Genomic DNA, 20969 nt, shown 5'->3' on the forward strand with positions numbered 1-20969 from the left:
TAAACAAAAAACGAAAAAGAGCTCACGATGCATTGTCGAAATTATGGCACTGTCGTTTAGGCCATATTTCGAGGGGGAGAATAGAAAGACTAGTTAAGAATGATATTCTTCCTCTATTAGAGCTCTCAGATTTAGAACAATGCAGAGAATGCATAAAAGGAAAGTATGTAAAGAAAATTAAGAAAGATGTCAAACGAAGCGCAAGAATTTTATAGATTATTCACACAGACATCTGTGGTCCGTTTCCTGTAAAGAGTGTGGATGGTTATGATTCGTTCATAACATTCATAGATGATTACTTCCATTATGGCTACATTTATCCAATCAAAGAAAGAACAGAAGCGTTGGATAAATTTAAGATATTTAAGGCAGAAGTTGAAAACCAACATAATTTAAAGATTAAGATAGTCAGGTCCGACCGTGGGGGGAGTACTACGGTCGGTGATGAGGACATGACCTCCATACATATAACCATGCTTGGAGAACCATATGGAGACCAAGAAGATCAGCGAGGGTGTCCTAACCGAGAAGGAGGCCCGAAGCTCATCCGGTTCGAGTCCCTAAGGTGGAGACCCAAATCAAGTTCGAGTCCGGCTCGGGCTCCAGGACCCGTCTGCTTTAAACTGGTCACCAGGACGCATCCGAACTCCATTTTCGATGATCCACATATGGATAGAAAGCTAATTGGATAAGGAAGCCAACCCAATTAGTCTCACGTCAAAAGTCTTTCGGAATCAACGGGAATCGTCGAAACAAGTCAGCGTCCAGAATCTGTCAGAGTGCTGCGACGCTGTCTTTTGATCCGTTGGACCGTGTATCGTGTTTGGGCCTATTAAGGGGCGCGTCCAGGGGGGTGACGTCCCAGACTCTAAATATCAGTCGTCGTTCTCCTTAGGGTTTGGGTTTTGTTTAGTTCTAGATTTCTTCGTGAAACAGACGTCGTTTTGCTGCAACTGTCACCGCCAAGGCCGCTTGCTATGAACCAGGGCCTCAGTTCTTGATCTTGTTCGCCTGTGGCGATTAGTCCTTTCGAATAAAGACTTGAACTCCTTCTTGTTATCATAAGCCTCATATTTATTTGCAATTTCAGATTGCATTCATCCCATTCTTGCTTGTGTTCTCGATTCGCTTGCAGGAAAGCCTTTTCGGCGAGGTCAATCGCGTTCGCGTGGTTGATAACCAACGGAGCTGTGGTGTAACGGTTGTGGGGGTCCGAATCAGTTTTGGTCGAAGCCTAGATCGTGAACGTCAAGTCTCCATCAATCGACGTTATCATACCTTTTGGAAGATCGGGTCTAGTCTACATCAAGTGGTATCAGAGCCCTTGTTGCCCGTTAGGTATAACTTTGTTTTTCTCTTTAGATTGTTACTGTTTTTGCATTACCTATAGTCCACAAAAAACCAAAAAAATATACACCACCACATATTTTCTGTCCTATAGCCTTGTTGTGCCGTGCAATTTCGCCTCTGTGTCGCGTGGTTGAGTTTGTGCCCTAAGTCAAGCTCTGGTTGCTGGTTTTAGATCGTTTTTGAGTTCAGTTTGTGTTTTTCCCTTTGTTTTTCATCATAATCCGTGAACATCTCCAAGTCTTGTTGAGTTTCATTTGTATCCATCAAACCCTAGTCCACGCCATCTAATTTCCTACACTTGTCTTCACTGTTTCCATCAAATCATTGCTGTCGTGACTAATTTTGCGCGCATTGTTCCCGTTTTGTCCTCTAATTCGGAGCCCGTTCTTAAAACTGGTCTAGTTTTCGCATACGAACTCGGATTTCGACGTTCCATATATCAAAATCGATCAGAAAAAAATTTCGGATCCGTTCATCCCCCACTATGCTGGGGTCGGAGATTTTTATTTTGGTCAAAAAGTGGTCACAAGATCCTCTTTTCGTGGTCACAAGGTTTTTGTCGATTTCGAGCACGTCTTCTAAAAATTCCATAGGCCACGTCTTTCACTTGTTTAAGCTCATATTTTCTGTGGTTACTTCTTTTGTGCTCCTAAGTGAAGAAAAATATCAAAAAAAAAATAAAAAAAAAAAAGTCAAAATTTCTCAAAAAACGACAACCCAAAAAAATAGAAAAGAGAGAGGGGCAAAAGAGGAACAATATCTAGAGGAGCACATAGAGCGCCATTTGAGCTGTGTTTGCGTGTGCTGATTTCTACCTTGTTCCTAATCATATTCTTGCTGTTCACATCACTTGATACATCTGGTACTTGGAACGTGAGTAGACCAGCAACTAAGACAAGTACTTGGGATACTTATTCAGCTTTACCATTCAGTTACGAATTTTGCTATTCCTTGCTACTATATTGTGCCTGTCCAAGCTCCACTTTCTTCTAACCAAGTATAGGTTCACCTTGCAACTGTTACACTCAAGCTACAACGGTATCACAGTCACCGACCGATTACACCGCATGTTGCTTTGGTAAGAATACTTGTAAGACCATGGTAAGACGCTTGAGAGTGTGTGACTTTACTCCTTGACCACATCCTATAGTAGTTCATAGGAAAATACATACTTGTGTGTTTTCTTGTTTGATTCTAACAATGACAGGTTGTTCATACCCACCAACTTATGATGGTATAGGTGCTGACGAGTACATGGAGTGGGAAATTGTCATAGATAACATATTTGCTTCTCGCTTTATGTGTCCAAAGAGGAAAGTAAAAAATGCATCTAGTGTTTTGCAACATTCTACTTTATCTTGGTAGGAGTCTTTAGATCCTTCTGATAAACCTCAAACTTGGAATGATATGAAAGATCTTATGAGAGAAAATTTTGTTAATCCATCTCTTGTAATTAATTCAAATGATGAGGTGCATCAACTAGATCAATCTCTTATTATTCCTCCTACTATGCCTAACCTTTTACAGGACAATGTACAAAAGAGCAAGGATGACGTGACAGAAAATAAGATGCTCACAGTCTCATGTGATAATTCAGAACCATCAACTATTACTCCTGCTGAACATGAGAGCAAAGGTAAAGCCCACGATGCTAAACTTACGGAAGATGAGAGTTCTCTTAATGTGCTGAATTTTTCCACCAATCATGCTATGATAGAGCAAATTTTAGTGGAGCCTTCGCTTGATTTACCTTTGTCACAAGATGATTTGCTTGATGTTTTGTGACAAAGATGACTTGCATGATGATATTTATGTTATACCCATACAATCATTGAAGAATGATCATGCTATATGTGTGCTGAAATCGAGCACTTGTGCTGAAAATAGACTTGTTATTCATAATGCTAGTGAAGTTGACGAGCCGAAATTGTTGTCTTCTTTAAATACTTTGGGTTACATTGAATTTGATGTTCCGTGTAATCTTAGTTCTTTAGAGGAGAAATTTTATGCATATGCTAATTTACCGTGGTTCTCTAGACATACATATCATGTTTTTGGTAAATATAGCAACCAAGGGCAATATTTGGTACAACAAGTTTACATTTGTACAAATCTGAATTCTTCTTTTGTTGTGCAAAGTAATGATCAACTAGAGGATAGTAAAATCAACATTGTTGTTATGCCATATTCCTCTAGTTTTGCTTTTCGAACACAAATGGAATCCAAAGAAAGGGAGCATATGTTTCTTGTTAGTACTAATCTTTTACAGGATAGTATTGGCAAAGATCGTGTGTATTTCAATCGAGCAGACTACATGTCTGTAGAACAAGACATGATACAAACCTGGACATATGGTCATATTCTTTCTCACAACATTGTCCATTTTCATTATTTTGGAAACCTCGATTGTCCTCATGTTGTGTAGGATCGACTTCAAACAAAATCGACGTCGAGGACGGCTTTTCGTCAAGAAAGGGAGGATGATAAGGACATGACCTCCATACATATGACCATGCTTGGAGAACCATATGGAGACCAAGGAGATCAGCGAGGGTGTCCTAACCGAGAAGGAGGCCTGAAGCTCATCCGGTTCGAGTCCCCAAGGTGGAGACCCAAATCAAGTTCGAGTCCGGCTCGGGCTCCAGGACTAGTCTGTCTTAAACTGGTCACCTAGGACGCATCCGGACTCCGTTTTTGATGATCCACATATGGATGGAAAACTAATTGGATAAGGAAGCCAACCCAATTGGTCTCACGTCAAAAGCCTTTCGAAATCAACGGGAATTATCAAAACAAGTCAGTGTCCAGAATCTATCAGGGTGCTGCGACACCGTCTTTTGATCCGTTGGACCGTGTATCGTGTTTGAGCCCATTAGAGGGCACGTCCAGGGGGTGACGTTCAAGACTCTATAAATACCAGCCATCGCTCTCCTTAGGGTTTGGGTTTAGTTTAGTTCTAGATTTCTTCGTGAAACAGACGTCGTTTTGCTACAACTGTCGCCGCCAAAGCCGCTTGCTGTGAACCAGGGCCCCAGTTCTTGATCTTGTTCGCCTGTGGCGATTAGTCCTTTCGAATAAAGACTTGAACTCCTTCTTGTTATCATAAGCCTCATATTTATTTGCAATTTCAGATTGCGTTCATCTCGTTCTTGCTTATATTCTCGATTCGCTTGTAGAAAAGCCTTCTCGGCGAGGTCAATCGCGTTCGCGTGGTTGATAACCAACAGAGCTGTGGTGTAACGGTTGTGGGAGTCCAAATCAGTCTTGGTTCGAAGCCTAGATCGTGAACGTCGAGTCTCTATCAATCGATGCTATCATACCTTTTAGAAGATTGAGCCTAGTCTACATCAATCGGCATACTCCATATGGCCAAGTTCCTGGACCTTTTGCAAGGTTATTATAGGAGAATGGCATAGTAGCTCAGTATTCTACACCAGGCGAACCTCAGCAGAATGGAGTAGCTGAAAGACGCAATCATACCTTGATGGATGTGGTGCGTAGTATGATAAGTTACTCCACCTTACCGTTGAGCCTGTGGATGGAGGCGTTAAAAACCGCCATTCATATTCTCAATAGAGTACCAAGTAAGTTGGTGACCAAAACACCGTATGAGTTGTGGACAGGAAGAGTACTGTCGGGTACCATAAAACGGGGTACCCCTAGCGTATATCGAAAGAGCCACTTCAACCCTATAAAAAACAAAGCCAGAAGGTAAGCCATTGGTTGATTACCGGCCCCGTCCGGGCCGGCCGGCTCTTCGCCTCGCCTTCGGCCACGCACGGGAGGTCTCGATGGCCTGACGAATCTCCGCCTCGTGCGAGGCCACGCACGGGAGGCCTCAACAAGGAACCCCTTCTCCGTCTCGCCCGAGGCCCCGCGCGTACGGCCTCGGACGAGACAGCGATTCTCCGTATCGCTCGAGGCTGGCTCGGCAATAGCCCGTCGCCCTCGCCTCGACCCGTCTTCCCGACAACGCGCCGCATCCCATTAATGCGTCAACCACTCCCGCAATCTCAGCCGAGCGACGGCTCGACACCGCGGAGTGGTCGACGGGACGGGAGGTCATACCGATGCCATACCGACCAGAGCAGGACGGGGTAGGGGTTACCAGCCACTACGCACTAGTCCTGTACCCACGATCGGCACCCAAACTACACTGTGCCACCTAATCCTTGCCCCTGGAATAGCGCGACATGGGGAGTCACGTCCGGGTCACTATAGCCCTGGAATCAGCATGCGAGCCCGACCGCTCTCTCCAAAGCCTCGGTAATCTACTGCAGGGTCTCGGCAAACACGGGATTCACGACTGCTGAGCCTCCCACGATGGCTCGGCCTCGACACCAACTAAGCCTCGGCCTCTCGCGCCGTCGACACGCAGTGACCAGCACGCCAACTGCCGCGCCCGCTTCAAGGTAACACTGGAGCTCCCACAACGCACAGGATCGGATGTGACCAGCGACGTTGCCCCAGTACTTAAGGACAGACCACTCCGTCGACCGCGTCGCCACAGGAACAGGCTACAGGGCTCGGACATGTCGCCTTTGTCCGCACGACGTCGTGTAGCTAGCGAATGTATTACCCTCGTCCCCCCTTCAACTATAAAAGGGAGGGACCTGGACCGTTTCCAGGGGGGATGGGACACTTACGATTAGGCCTAGGCTCACGCAACGAACTCACGCGTATACGCACGAACGAACACCCAAGCTCTCCCACGGCTTGAGATCAACATCTCAAGCAATCCACGCCGCACCACAAAGAGACCTGGGACTAAGCCCCCTCTCTCGCCCTGCTTGTAACCCCCTACTATGAGCATTTCGGTGCAAGGAATACAAGATCGATCCCTTGAACTGGACGTAGGGTACCCATTACCCGAACCAGTATAAACTTTGTGTCTCTTTGCATCACCATCCGGAATTGGAAACACGCAGTATAAATTTACTAGTGGGTTGAGGACCCGCCGGTCCAAAACACCGACAAGTACCCTCACTAAACCACTTACGTGTGTGGGGGAGTCCTACTGAGGCTAAAGTATTTAACCCAAACATTGGAAAGCTAGATCCCAAAACAGTAAGTTGTCATTTCATTGGCTACCTAGAAAAGTCAAAAGGTTTTCGTTTCTACTATCTAGACAGACATACAAAGTTTGTGGAAACGAGACACGCTATCTTCCTAGAGGATAAAATGATGAGGGGGAGCATGGTAGCTCGAGAAATTGACCTTGAAGAGAAGCGGGTGTATGCGCCCACTCCAATAATTCATGAGCCATTTTTCTCACTACCTGCTGTCGCTGCACCAACAGTACAAGATACTGTGGTGCCAGCACCTGTTGTTATTTCGCCTGTGGCAACAATGAATGATGATGAGGAACTTGTTCTTTACGATCCTGTACAACCTATTGCCACATGAGGGGGAGCAACAACAGCCTCAAACAGAAGATGTGCCAAATGTGGAGGCCCCTCGAAGGTCTCGAAGAGTTAGAAGATCAGCTATTCCTGCTGACTATGAAGTATACAATATTGAGGAATTTCAAATGGAGGATGATCCCACCTCATTTGAAAAAGCCATGAGAAGTGATCATGCATCAAAGTGGCTTGAGGCCATGGAAGATGAAATGAAATCAATGAATGCCAATAAAGTTTGGGACTTGAAAATAATTTCTAAAGGAGTCAAAATAGTAGGCTGTAAATGGGTCTACAAAACAAAACTTGACTCTCAAGGGAATATAGAGAGATATAAAGCGCGACTTGTGGTAAAAGGCTTTACGTAAAGAGAAGGGATTGATTACAATCAGACCTTTTCTCCAGTCTCATGTAAAGATTCCTTCAGAATCATAATGACATTAGTGACACATTACGATTTAGAATTACATCAGATGGATATAAAGACGGCATTTCTCAATGGAGACTTGGAGGAAAATGTTTACATGGCACAACCGAAAGGTTTTGTCATGGAAGGAAAAGAACGAATGGGATGCCGCTTAAAGAAATCCATTTATGGATTAAAACAAGCTTCAATACAGTGGTACTTGAAGTTTGATCAGACAATAAGGAATTTTGGGTTTAAAGAGAATGTTGAGGACAATTGTGTCTATGCAAAGTTTAAGAATGGAAAATTCATCTTCCTTGTCCTGTATGTGGACGACATCTTACTTGCTAGTAGTGATGTCAGTCTACTACTGGAGACAAAGAAGTTTTTGTCCTCAAAATTTGATATGAAAGATCTTGGTGAAGCCTTGTTTGTTCTAGGGATCGAGATTCACCGAGATAGAAGTAAAGGGGTATTAGGACTGTCACAAAAGGCATACATAAAAAGAATCTTAAAGAAATTCAGTATGCACAAATGTAGTCCCTCACCTGCTCCTATAGTCGAGGACGACAGATATGGGGATTTTCAATACCCCAGGAACCAATATGAAATCGATCAAATGAAAGTGGTTTCATATGCTTCAGCTGTCGGAAGCTTGCAATATGCTAATGTATGCGCCCTGACTTAGCATTTGTTATCGGGTTACTTGGCAGATTCCAGAACAATCCTGGAACAGAACGCTGGAAATTAGTAAAGAAAGTCTTGTGTTATTTGCAAGGAACGAAAAGTCTCATGATGACGTATAGAAGATCTACTTCACTCCATATAGTGGGATATTCATATTCTGATTATGCGGGAGATGATAGAAAATCAACGTCTAGATATGTATTCACTCTCGCAGGGAGAGCTATTTCATGAAAAAGCTCAAAGCAAACCATCACTACATCGTCCACAATGTATGCCGAGTTTGTAGCGTGTTATGAGGCAACGGGGCAGGTGAACTGGCTAAAGAAGTTCATACCCGATTTGAAGGTGGTTGATGACATCTATAGACCACTTAAGTTATACTACGATAATAATCCAGCAGTACAGTATGCTCACAACAATAAGTTAAGTGGTGCTGCCAAACACATTGACATAAAGTATTATGTTGTAAAAGATAAAGTCCGGGATCATGTCATAAGTCTTGAGCATATAAGTACCGAAAAGATACTTGCGGATCCGCTTACAGAAGGCTTACCACCCAACGTGTTTAGAGAACATGTAGCCGGCATGGGTTTAAGAGAAAGCCTATAATTTCTGGACAAAAGAAGGCCTAAAGATAAGTATCTATTTCAAAACAAAGTGGTATGTTGTAGCTGTTAAATCTATCGGCAATTGACCGTGACGATGAAACATGCTCTATGCGCTAATCTATAATGGAATGAACAAAAGTAAATGATATGAAATTGAAAGATGGTAGGAGATTAAGGGGGAGATTGTTAGGTTGATCTCTAATCCCAAACTGGGCCCAACGGCCCAGTTGAGCCTTTGATCCGTGCCCTGATCGGGGGCGACCAGTCCACTATAGCTGGAGGGCCCCTGTCACACTGCGCAATAAATAGAGGTGGGGGCCGACGACTCAAGTCACGAGGTTCGCCTAAGCCGAACTCTCCACTGACATCTAAACCCTAATCCGATCTAGAGGGCGTGCAGCCAGTGACGGGAAGCACCTCCGCCACCAGCCGCGCCGCCACCGAACTGCGTCACCGCCACCACTGCACTGCGCCACCACCCGTCTTCCCCGACCGTCGCTGCCCTGGCGCAGACATCGACTCCATGGCGGACGCGAGCAGATCCTCCTCCACTGCGGTGTCAGGTTTGACACGTCCATCTTCTACCTCTCATTTTCTCTCGTTCTACCTACTGTTAATGTACTAGTAGATGTTTTAGAATTCATGATTCTATTTAACAGCAAGTATCCGGCTAGATCTATGCTACTAGTGATCCTATCAGTACAACTGTCAAGGGCAGCGATGCCCAGGGTAGGAGGACCTCGACTACGCAGATCGTAGTCTCGGTCCGTGGTTGCCGGCAGGGTTATTCCCCCACGCCGAGCTTCAACGTCGACTGGGGTATGCCCCCCCTGGCCGCCGGCTTAAGGAGAGAGAGAGAGGAGATTAGATGGGAATAATCTTTGTTAATTCCAAAGGCTACTGCCGTACAACATATATGGCCAATGGCCTTACAGATGGAGAAGGTTCTCCTTAATTGTAGGACTAAACCAAATAAGGTAAAGACTAAACCAAATAAGGTAAAGATAGGTACTTTCCCTCCTAGCCACTCGCCTGCTGCTCCTGCGCCCTTGATGCCCGCTCGGCCGCCCGACGCACGTCGCGGGCTCTCCTGCGCCTGGTATACGTGCGGCCGTACATGACATCTCTCCCCTCCTCGAGAGGCAGCTCGTCCTCGAGCTGGAATGTGGGAAACTTGGCGCTGAAAGTGTCGACGTCCTCCCAAGTGGCCGAGGCAGGAGACTGGTCCTTCCACTGAATAAGCACCTGACGTGTGCCACGGGCGAGTCGGGTCTTGACGGCCTTTGCGGGCTCCAGGGTGACAGCCCCATGGTGAAGCGGTGGCAGTGGCGGTGTAGCAGCGGGGGGCGCGCCATGGTACTTCTTGAGGACGCCCACGTGAAAGACGTCGTGGATACGGGCACGTGCTGGGAGGTCGAGGCGGACGGCGACCTCGTTGATGAGCTCCAGCACACGGTACGGTCCATAGAACCTTGGCTTCAGCTTGCCGGCGCCATCGGTGGGGAGGGAGGCAGGTGTCCGGTGGCAGAGGCGAAGCAGCACCCACTCGCCCACTTGGTACTTGACGTCGCGGTGACCCTGGTCATAGTACTTCTTCTGGACCGCCTGAGCCTGCTCAAGTCGATGGCGCACATCAGCGAGGAACTCCTCACGCTCCTCCATGGTCCTAGCCACAGCAGCCACACGGGTGTCCCCCGGCTCATAGGACCGGATGGAGGGAGGATCGCGCCCGTAGACGATCCGAAATGGCGTGTCGCGAAGGGAGCTCTGGTACGCGGTGTTGAAGACGTACTCCGCCCATGGGAGCCACTGCAGCCACTGTTTCGGCCGATCACCTGTGAGGCACCGCAGGTACATGATGATAACCCTGTTCGCCGACTCGGACTGGCCGTCCGACTGAGGGTGGAAGGCTGACGTCATGTGGAGATTGGTCCCCATCAACCTCATGAGCTCCCGCTAGAACTTGGAGGTGAACACGACGTCTCGGTCGGACACCATAGACTGTGGCACACCGTGGAGGCGGACAATCTCCCCGAAGAACGCCTGAGCCACTGACTCCGCCGAGTATGGGTGCGCCAACGGAATAAAGTGGCAGTATTTGCTGAACCTGTCCACCACCGTCAGGATGACAGACTTGCCCCGTACGCGAGGCAGGGCTTCGACGAAATCCAACGCCACGTCTGTCCAGACGCCTTGCGGAATCGGAAGAGGAAGTAGTAGCCCAGCCGGATGGAGGTGTTCGGACTTGTGGCGCTGGCAGGTCGAGCATTCCCGCACATAATCCTGGACCACCTGCTTCATGTTAGGAAAATGAAAGTCACGGCGAAGGCGGTGCAGCGTGCGCTGGACCCCCTCGTGGCCTTCGGCGTGCACAGCGGCCAGCAGCTCCTGGAGCAGCGGTGAAGACGGCGGTAAGTAGAGTCGGCCCGCGTGCTGGACCATCCCATCAACCACCGCCCAGGGTGCGCGCCGAGCACCGGCCTGGATCTCGTCCCGGAGGGCAGCCAGGGCGGGGTCGGTCAGCTGTGCTTGCCGGAGACGGGAGAGAACGTCGAAGTGCGGGGCTGAGAGGGCCAAAACAGCCCTGTCGTCCGGTGTGTCGCGGCGGGAGAGAGCATCCGCCACCACATTGGTCGACCCGGGCTTGTACTCGACGGCGAAATCGAAGCCCAGGAGCTTGCCGACCCAATGATGTTGCGGGATCGTCGCGAGCCTCTGGTCCAGCAGGTACTTGAGGCTGTAGTGGTCGGTTTTGACGACGAACCGGCGGCCCCAAAGGTATGGCCTCCAGTGCCGCACTGCCAGGACGAGGCCGATAAGCTCCCGCTCGTAGGCCGCCAGTGCCTGATGGCGGGGAGCGATAGCCCGACTGAAGAACGCGATGGGGTGGCCACCCTGGACCAACACCGCGCCGAACCCGTGGGACGAAGCGTCACACTCGACGACGAACGGCTTGGAGAAGTCTGGCATGGCGAGGACGGGGGCCGAGGTGACCGCGTCCTTGAGCGCTGCGAACGCCGCCGCGGCGCCCTCGCTCCATGAGAACCCGTCCTTCTTCAGCAGAGCCGTGAGTGGTGCGGCCACCGTACCGTAGTGGTGGACGAACTTCCGGTAGTAGCCGGCCAGGCCCAGGAAGCCCCGCACCGCCCGCGCTGACCGAGGCGTGGGCCAGTCCCGGATTGCCTGTACTTTGGCCGGGTCCATGGCGACGCCCGCCTCGGAGATGACGTGGCCGAGGTAGCCGACCGACGCTGCGTCGAACGCACACTTGGTGCGCTTGAGGAACAGCTGATGGCGTCGAAGCTCCTCGAGGACGATGCGGATGTGACGAAGATGTTCGCTCCAGCTCTTGCTGTAGATCAAAATGTCGTCAAAGAACACCAGAACAAAACGACGGAGAAACGGTCGCAGTACATCATTCATCAACGCCTGGAATGTCGCAGGGGCGTTGCACAGCCCAAACGGCATCACCAGGAACTCGTACAGGCCGTCGTGAGTGCGGAAGGCCGTCATGTGGATGTCCTCCGGGCGCATCCGGACTTGGTGGTAGCCTGAGCGCAAGTCGAGCTTGGTGAAGAATTTTGCGCCATGGAGCTCGTCCACCACCGGAATGGGGAACGCATCCTTGATGGTGAGCGCGTTCAGCGCTCTGTAGTCAACGCAGAAGCGCCAAGAGCCATCCGGCTTCTTGACGAGGAGTACTGGTGAGGAGAACGCCGAGTCGCTGCGGCGGACAATGCCCTGCTCGATCATGGCGGCGCACTGCCGTTCGAGTTCGTCCTTGTGGGCCGCCGGGTACCGGTACGGGCGGACAGCTACCGGCAGCGCTCCCGGCTTGAGGACGATGCGATGGTCACGGGAGCGCTTGGGCGGCAGTCCATGGGGCGCGGTGAAGACGTCGCCGAGGGAGTGGAGCAGGGCGTCGAGTAGCGGCTCCCGGGGCGGCTGGGGCTGTAGCACCGGTGCTGGGGCTGCCGTGACCGCGCGGAGGGCCGCCCTGTCGGAGGAGGCGATGCCGGTCCAGCAGATGGCACGTCCCGTGCGCTGGAACTGCATGGTCCGCGCGGCGACGTCCCAGACGATGGGCCCGAGGGTGCCCAGCCACTGAGTACCCAGGACGAGGTCGAAGCCCGCCAAGGGCATGACGAAGAGGTCGGCGTGGAACGTCTCGCCATGTACCGTGACCGGCGCGTCGCGGATGACCCCTGGGCAGACGATGCGCTCGCCGTTGGCCACGGTAGCGGTGAGGCGTGGGCGCGGCTGGATGTGCAGCCCGGAGCGGTACGCGGCGCGTGCGCCGATGAAGTTGTGCGTTGAGCCCGTGTCGAGGAGGGCGACCAACACTGCCGTCCCGAGGAGCGCGCGGACCTGCAGTGTGTCGAAGCCAGGCACCCCGGCCACTGCATGCAGGGAGTAGACGGGGGCCTCTCCCGCCGGGTCAGCGGCGCCCGCTGCATCGTCGTCCGTCTCCAGCTCAACGCCTTCGACGTAGAAAATGCGGCGGCAGGTACGGTTGTGGCCGCGGAAGTACTTTTCATCACAGTTGAAGCACAACCCGAGCCGGCGGCGTTCCTCCTATTCGTCTTTGGAAAGACGGCGGCCAGGTGGCCGCTCGCGCGCGCCTGGTGCCGCCTCGGCCCCAGGTGCCGGTAGCGCGAGCAGCGGGGGCGCCTGGGGGGCGGGCAACGCCGGCCGTGGTGCCGGAGCAGCCGGGCTCGCGCGATGCGCCGGCTTGGCCGGTGCTGCCGCCAACTTATCAAGCTCCATCAACTCCACTTGTCGGGCGAGGCTCATGGCCCCGGCGAGCGTCTCCGGATTGTGGAGACGAACGGCGTGGCTCAACGGAGGTAGGAGACCGCCGGTGTAGAGTTGGACACGCTGCCCCTCGTCGAGGCGCCCGGCGCGGAAGAGGAGGCTCTGAAAGCGGTTGGAGTACTCCTCCACGGTGCCCGTACGTCGACATTCCGTCAGCTCGAAGAGGGGCGCCGAGCGGAGTGGCGGCCCGAAGCGCAGATCAAGGAGATCTCTGAAGCGCCCCCACGCCGGTGTGCCTTCGTCCTCCTGGAGTTGCATGAACCATTCCTGGGCGACGCCTTCGAGGTTGTAGGACGCCATCCAGACGCGCTCCTCGGCCATGGTGCGCTGTTGACGAAAATACGACTCACACTTGTTAAGGAAGAGCCGCGGATCAGACTTGCCGTCGAAACGAGGGAAGTCCATCTTCTGGAATTTGGGGGGCCGATCCGGTTCGCGAGGATGCTCCACGTGACCGCCGCCTCTGCTGTCCGACGACGAGGCTGACTTCTCCTTCATGGATGCCATCTCGGCCTGCATCTCCTTCATCTCCGTCCGGAAGGATTGCATCAGCGCCATGAGGTCAGCCATGGTTGGCTCCGCCATGGTGGTGGAGTGGCCCGTGGAAGTGGTGGAGGCGGCGGGCGATGGTGGTGGGTGTGGTTGATTGGTGGCGGCTGTGGTGGATGTGGATGGCAGGGAAGACGAGGATCGTCGGCTTCGCGATACCAGGCTGTCAAGGGCAGCGATGCCCAGGGTAGGAGGACCTCGACTACGCAGATCGTAGTCTCGGTCCGTGGTTGCCGGCAGGGTTATTCCCCCACGCCGAGCTTCAACGTCGACTGGGGTATGCCCCCCCTGGCCGCCGGCTTAAGGAGAGAGAGAGAGGAGATTAGATGGGAATAATCTTTGTTAATTCCAAAGGCTACTGCCGTACAGCATATATGGCCAATGGCCTTACAGATGGAGAAGGTTCTCCTTAATTGTAGGACTAAACCAAATAAGGTAAAGACTAAACCAAATAAGGTAAAGATAGGTACTTTCCCTCCTAGCCACTCGCCTGCTGCTCCTGCGCCCTTGATGCCCGCTCGGCCGCCCGACGCACGTCGCGGGCTCTCCTGCGCCTGGTATACGTGCGGCCGTACATGACAACAACACATATCACATACCAAATATATGGGTTTCAAATGAGAGGAGGACATACACCGTAGATGGGGATTCTTCAACTCCAAGGCCGCATCCTGTGTTGACTTCTATTAAAAACAAAAGTATATAGTATGTATCACACAACATATCTTTCAGAAGTCAGAATCATATCTTTCAGCAGCCAGATGGCACTTACATAGGTCTTCGTTCAGGCTCCAAGAAAGAAGAGTTCAGATCAAGCATTATTAGTGTTTTGACATGTCAACAGATCTTATTAGGTTGACATAGCCCATACACTATGCATGCACACTACAGTACATGTAACATATTTAATGTTTGGGGTCAATAATTTATTCAAGTCAACAATGTTACTGTGGACTTGAAGCATCCAGCATGATCTGCCAACCTGATGACTGCGGCATCATATAGTTCAGAGACAACTGGCAGCATGCAAACAATGCTGCAAAGTTAAGTTGTGATCCATCCTGCAGGAAATTAGAAAAGCCTCATGTGTGGCATGGCCAAGCAATGCTTTTGCACAAATAAGGAATAAACATACTCAAGTAACTGTGTGGCAATTGAGAATAGAAGTGACCTTTCACTGCAAAAGGAGGTTCTGATACAAGGAAAACACAATACAGGATTCAATTATCAATGTTCAATACTAATCATATTACAGTAAAACAAAGTACAATATAATTTGTTGCATCAAGACCTTCTAGCAAACAGGCTATGAGATGTAACTCATTGGAGTTGCATCACGTCATGGATGTGAGAGAGCCCTTCATGGGGTATAATTAATTCATAGGATAACGAGAATCTAAATAATTGGTCCACCATAAGTCATAAGAAAACAGTACCGATTATTGCAGCGCAGAGAAATAGAAAAGTACAGAGAATATATGACAGAAGTACACAATTCTTTTTGGAAATATATATGCAGTACCAACATTAAATACACACAAATCCTCTCTCACCTATTACCAAAAAGTATGTGTATTCTACATCCAAAAAAGAGAAAAAAAATCCAAATCACTTGTGTGATTGTGTCCTACAATCCCATAAAAAATGACACTAAATTGATGCCTTATATCTATATTTTATTACTTTTATTTTTCTCTTTTTTTCCTTTCTGTGGGGTGGCTCATGTGGGTTTCAAATGTAGCTAGCCTACCTCAACTTCCTTGGGACTTTCTTGTTATTGTTGTACTTGTACCCTACAAGGCACAGACACAAAAAAGACGAGATGTGAGAAGCATTCATCTAAACTACCGTCGTCACATGAAGAAATGAGGCATTTTAAAAGATTTCCAAGGAGATATCAATGGTTAACATATTTACCAAAATATGGGATATGTACAAATGTATACACGGGCAATTTAGACCTTTTCTTTTAAAAAAAACTCAAAAGGACATCCTTCTCTTTAAAAGAACTCCGAGATTCTTGGCAAAGATACTGTCACTATATCAATGTGTTTCATAGAAAATGATGGAAGCTCAAAGCCACATCTTTGACATCCTCATAAGAAGAAAGAGTAACAAGTACATACAAACACTGGACCTTGCTTTACAAACTAACATCTTGCCCTATAAGATACATAGTTTATTTCTTCCAGGGTTCCAGTGAAGTGATCCGATGAAGTCCATTAGGATAGCTATAATTTCTTTACCATTTTCAGATAATGGAAGTATGTCAGCTGGCCACTATATGTAGTGTTATTATTATTGACATGAGAATGTTTTAACCGCCCTATTTTCTTTTGCATTTGGAGCATCATTATTGTTTGTTTCTTTCTTAGTCTTCCTCATCTTGGAAAGAGGCCGAATGCAAAATGTTTTGAAGTAATAGAAATAGGAAACATATAAAACATTAAAATTACCATCCTCATCTCTTTGTTTAGTGACAGTATGCATTACAGAAGACCCAGGAGAACTACTGTGGTCTTCTGTACAGTATGCATTAGAGAACCTGAATTAGTTGAAGAATTGTCAGGGTCATTGCCACCATCAAGAGAAACTGAGGACCCAGCTATACATGAAGAAGTCATCATGAAATATCTCAGACAATAATCTCTGAGCACCTTAAAGAGTCTCCATCATACTAGCATCTAAAATATGTTGTTACCCCAAATTGTTAAGACGGGTTTCACAAGTGGCACCTTGGCGAGCCATGTAAATATCCTCAAAAACCAAATTGGTTTCATTTTATTGTTGATTGGTTCCTCTCTGATCACTGTCCAGAGATTCAATCAAGTTGACTTCTGCAGAACACAACAATAGCTTTGCATTGTCTGAATTGCTTTCAGAAACAGAAACATTGTCCGGATAAACAGAAGTCTCCTTGAACATTAAGAGGTCCAGAGGTTGTGCTTCAGGTCATGCATTTGGGCTGAAGAAATGACTTCTACTGTACTGTGGAGATCTGAAGCATGATTAGCAGTAAGCAAATTTTTTGCATTACTAATTCCATCAGGAGATATGCAAGTCCCTTAATAAGAGTAAAAGCGCCTACATCTTGGGACTTGGATAGCCCTGGCTGAGCAGATCCTGAAGCATCATTTGACATTTTCTTGCTATTTTGAAGATTTCCTGTTATATTGGTCAAATAAACCCCATCATCGCAGATCTCTTTAGTAGTAACGTTAATCTTGGCAAAAGTAAAAACATTTTAAGATTGCAGCTTAGAGAATCCCTGACCCTGAGCAGCTTGCAAGCCTTCAGATGCATCAAATACTGGATCAAATGAACACAACAATAAGTCCAAGGAGTTATCGAATTGATTGACACCATTGCCTACATCAGGACCTTCCTTTAAAACAATCAGAACTTCGGTAATCTTAGCCACCGCACTGCACGACAAAAATTCTGATGTAGCAAATGAATCCTCCAAAGCATTGACCACAAGTGGATCCATAAAAGCTTCACAGTGCTCCTGCTCCCGTAAGTTCAAATCAGATGTTTCGTCATCCTTGGAGTGCTCATCATCCTCTGCAACAAATTCCACAGATGCTGTGTAGTTTGACTCAGGAATGAGGAATGACAGATAAAATATTGATAATTGCAGGAAGCTCCATCAAATTGGAATCTTGAGCACGCAAAGAGAACCCTCAAGTTCCAGAGCACTGCTCAGCAGTATTGACTGCAGGCATACTTAGCAAAGCTTCCTCCTCTGAATGACGACTATACCATTCAACTCATCTATGTTTGATGGACATGATTCTTTCTTGCTGTCATCTTTGCCACCCTCCGCAACTAATTTGGAAAGGATAAGAAGCTCAACTCAGGACCTACCTTAACAAAGCAGGCACCTCCAGCAACGTTCTCTTTCTCAATCTCTTGACTGCATAAAGTCTATCCGGAAGTCCCCAAATGACGTTCAGTATTTTGTACTACTGCATATGGACCCATTAAAAGCTCCTCTCCAAAACGAAGGGCGTCCTGCTATCCTCTAATCCATGGAACCTGGAAGATTCGTTCTCAACTCCATCTGCAACTCTGCAATTGCAGGAAGGTCATCTGACTTAGGCTGAATTAGCGCTATTTGCACAGCATCTTCTTCAGCCAGACCTCCATTTGATTTTGGGCAACTCGGTGGTGAACTAAAGTCAACATGAACCCTAGCATTCGAAACTAAGAGAGAACTATACTTCAAGCAGGTAAGAATGGGCTTGTCTCTTCGGTAGAGTAAGCCATGACATTCTCTGCAACAACATCAGGTCCTGAGTTCCTATGGTGTTCCGCAGTGCTTTGCATATAATTTGGGTCCTCTGGGCTGCCAGATAAATGCTCACATGACCAATTAATTGGTTGTATGAGTGCGCTGTTGTTGGTTATTTGTGTTTTGTGGATTAAGAATACACTTCTCCATAGGCCATCAGATTGCATTGGCTGGAAATCCTTGCTATGGCCCCAAGACGTATCTCCTCTACCATCATCTCTCAAGTCAGTACTTAGCCAGTGGTGTTCCTCAGGCATAGAAGTTTCTACCGGATCAGATTGAGATGGAAAGCTGCTGTAGCTTCATCCACAGGATCACATTCCTGCACGAAATAAACAAACAGTTAATTACATAAAGAGGAACTGAATAATATGTGAAGAGAGGATGTGGTCTTCTGAATCACAGATATGTAAAGCAAAACTGAGATGATAAAACAAAAAAGACAGTGGCAAAAGACAGACTTCAGCACTGTTTAGCTCGTTGGGGATGAGGTGAGACCCCCCTTTGAACAGAGCCATTCTGCTGTTGGAGCCTCGGAAGCGTTTTCTTGTCTTTAAAGTCAACTGCAAACTAAACGAAGGTGAGCCGTTTGATTACTGGGCCAGAGGTTCATCTCCAAAAGCAAGAGACTGGAGTAGGTGGTAATTACGCGTTCTCGTTCTGATGAAGCGTGCAATTGTGCAAAGGCAGGGATTACAAGAACGGGCAGTGCTTGAAGGAAGGGGTTGCTTCCAGCTCCAGTTGAAATTCCGTGTTCTGGCCCTCCACTCCAGAATGCATAAACAAACAGCAGCACCTCAGCAAGGAGGTACTGTATGATATGAGCGATTGGATAGAGCGTTAGGAAGCCTGAACTGAAACTGCAGGGATTAGGGAAAGGGCAAGACAATCGAATCGATCACCTCTGCTGCATGAACGTGACCATGATTATCGTCTGAAGCGCAAAGGTGGAAAGACGAAGGCGAGGGTCCAACCGAGCCGCCGCCTTGGCTTTGCCCCCGCTCGCCTCGCCATGCGCGACCTTACGGTGGCTTCATCCATCTTCGGCTGCTTTGCGGCGCCAAGCGGACGAGGTCGAGGCGGCGCGGAGGCGGGAGCAGGCGGCGGAGAAGAACCGGAGCGAGTGATTGGGGCCGGCGGCGACCGTCGACTGCTCTCTCTCGCTCTCTCGGTGGAAACTAGAAAGGGAACGCATTTTCGAGAAATAAAAACGACTCCTTGCGGATGAAGCTTCCGAAACCGAAGCCGGTTGAAGCTCCATCAAACAAGGTCTAAAAATAGCATGTTATTGTGTAAATATATAATTTACTGATGAAATATAAGAGAAATCTATATCTATCTATCTTCTCTGTCTCTACTCTCTTATTTTCTTTATTATTATTATTATTATTATTATTTTATTACACCTAAAAAGAAGTCATCGTCAGGTCATGTTTGTTTCGTTGAAAAGCTACGATTGAAAAGGTACCATTCGCTAATCTGTTTTTATAGAAAAATATTATTTATTCGTTAAAATAGTACGATTTATAAGATAAACCCAAATACATCTGGCCCCACTTCTGCGTCACGCGTGCGTGTCCGAGATGAGTTGAAGTCGTCCCGCTCCGCGTCATCAGACGTCCACCTTCTATACGAGTCACAGTCGAATCAAAAGCGAACGGTGCGGAGATCACTGATGCCGTGAGCAAACTGGCACTGGTCACTGTACGAGCATGCGACGGTCTCCTCGCACTTGTTGCACAGCTCCGTCTTCAGCATGCCTTTGTTATACACCTCGAACTCCAGGCCGCCGTTCAACTTCTACTTCTCCACGCTGTTGTGCTCCCCTCCCCTGCGTGCCCATGAACACAAGTTGTTGTTTGCATTGCCGCATTGAGAACAACTAGATGAAGCCTCGCGTGTTGCTGCGAAAATCTGTAGCACTGCACAAACGGAGGGGATTCAAGGCTTGCTTTTGTTAACCTTCAGGTTTCAACGGCAATAACAGGACACAGCATAGTAAGACGCCGCAGCAGCAGCAGCCATGACTAGCTAAAGCCAGTCTCCTAGGCAGGCACCGCCGGGGAGCTTGTGCTGTCCACCGTGGCTAGTTCGTCTTCTGCCATGGCGAGCCGACGGGATCTCGATTCTTGCCACACAGCCGCGCCGGTCGACGCGAAGCGCTGCTTGACGGAGACGACGATTGCGCTGGTCTGCACGGCGAGGGAGAGGTGATGAGGTAGGCTTGGAAGGTGGAAGACGAAGTTAAAGGCGGCGTGGAGACAGAATCTGAAGACAAGAGAACAGCAGGAGCCGGTGCGGCCTCAGGATGGCCACGCCGATGAATCGACTGCCCGCCGTTGAATGCCGGATGATCGGCGGTGCTTTCGTTGACCAGGGGCGTCGATGGTACAGCCAGATGGGCCCCGTTCGGCTGACCGTCGCTGGCCTGAAACCGGCAGGCCCCACTGTGCTAGTGTGCTGTCGAGCGGGAAATGGCCAGCGCCGGGTCACCCAACAGGGAGCGCTTTCCGTTGTCGAGCGGCCATTGGCCGGGGACGCTTTTGCACGACGCGCGCTTCTCAACGCCCGTGGCGCGGGCACGCGGGAAAAGAAAATATCAAACCTATCCACTGTGCTTTCCCCCTCTCCCCACTCTGCTCACCTCTCCTCCCGCTCTCTCATGTGCCTCCACCGCTCCTCTCTCTCACAGCAGTACGGGTGAGGGTGCGGGCGAGCGTGCCGACGCGGCGGCGTAGCGGCCATGGCATGGCAGCCTCAGCACAGGCGGAACCCAGCGCAGAGGCTTGAGCGGCCCCCGACATGGCGGCGCAACGGCGCGAACGGCCCCCGGTCACAGGTGGCCCGGCGCGGCAGCCCTG

General features: G+C 49.1%; 1 pseudogene; it reads right to left on the bottom strand.

Moving 5' to 3' along the window:
• Window positions 1-9367: 9367 nt before the first annotated feature.
• On the bottom strand, window positions 9368-18626 carry LOC136466335 (uncharacterized; annotated as a pseudogene).
• Window positions 18627-20969: the final 2343 nt, after the last annotated feature.

Source organism: Miscanthus floridulus, chromosome 7 (genome assembly GCF_019320115.1).
Source record: "Miscanthus floridulus cultivar M001 chromosome 7, ASM1932011v1, whole genome shotgun sequence".
Classification (NCBI taxonomy): Eukaryota; Viridiplantae; Streptophyta; class Magnoliopsida; order Poales; family Poaceae; genus Miscanthus; species Miscanthus floridulus.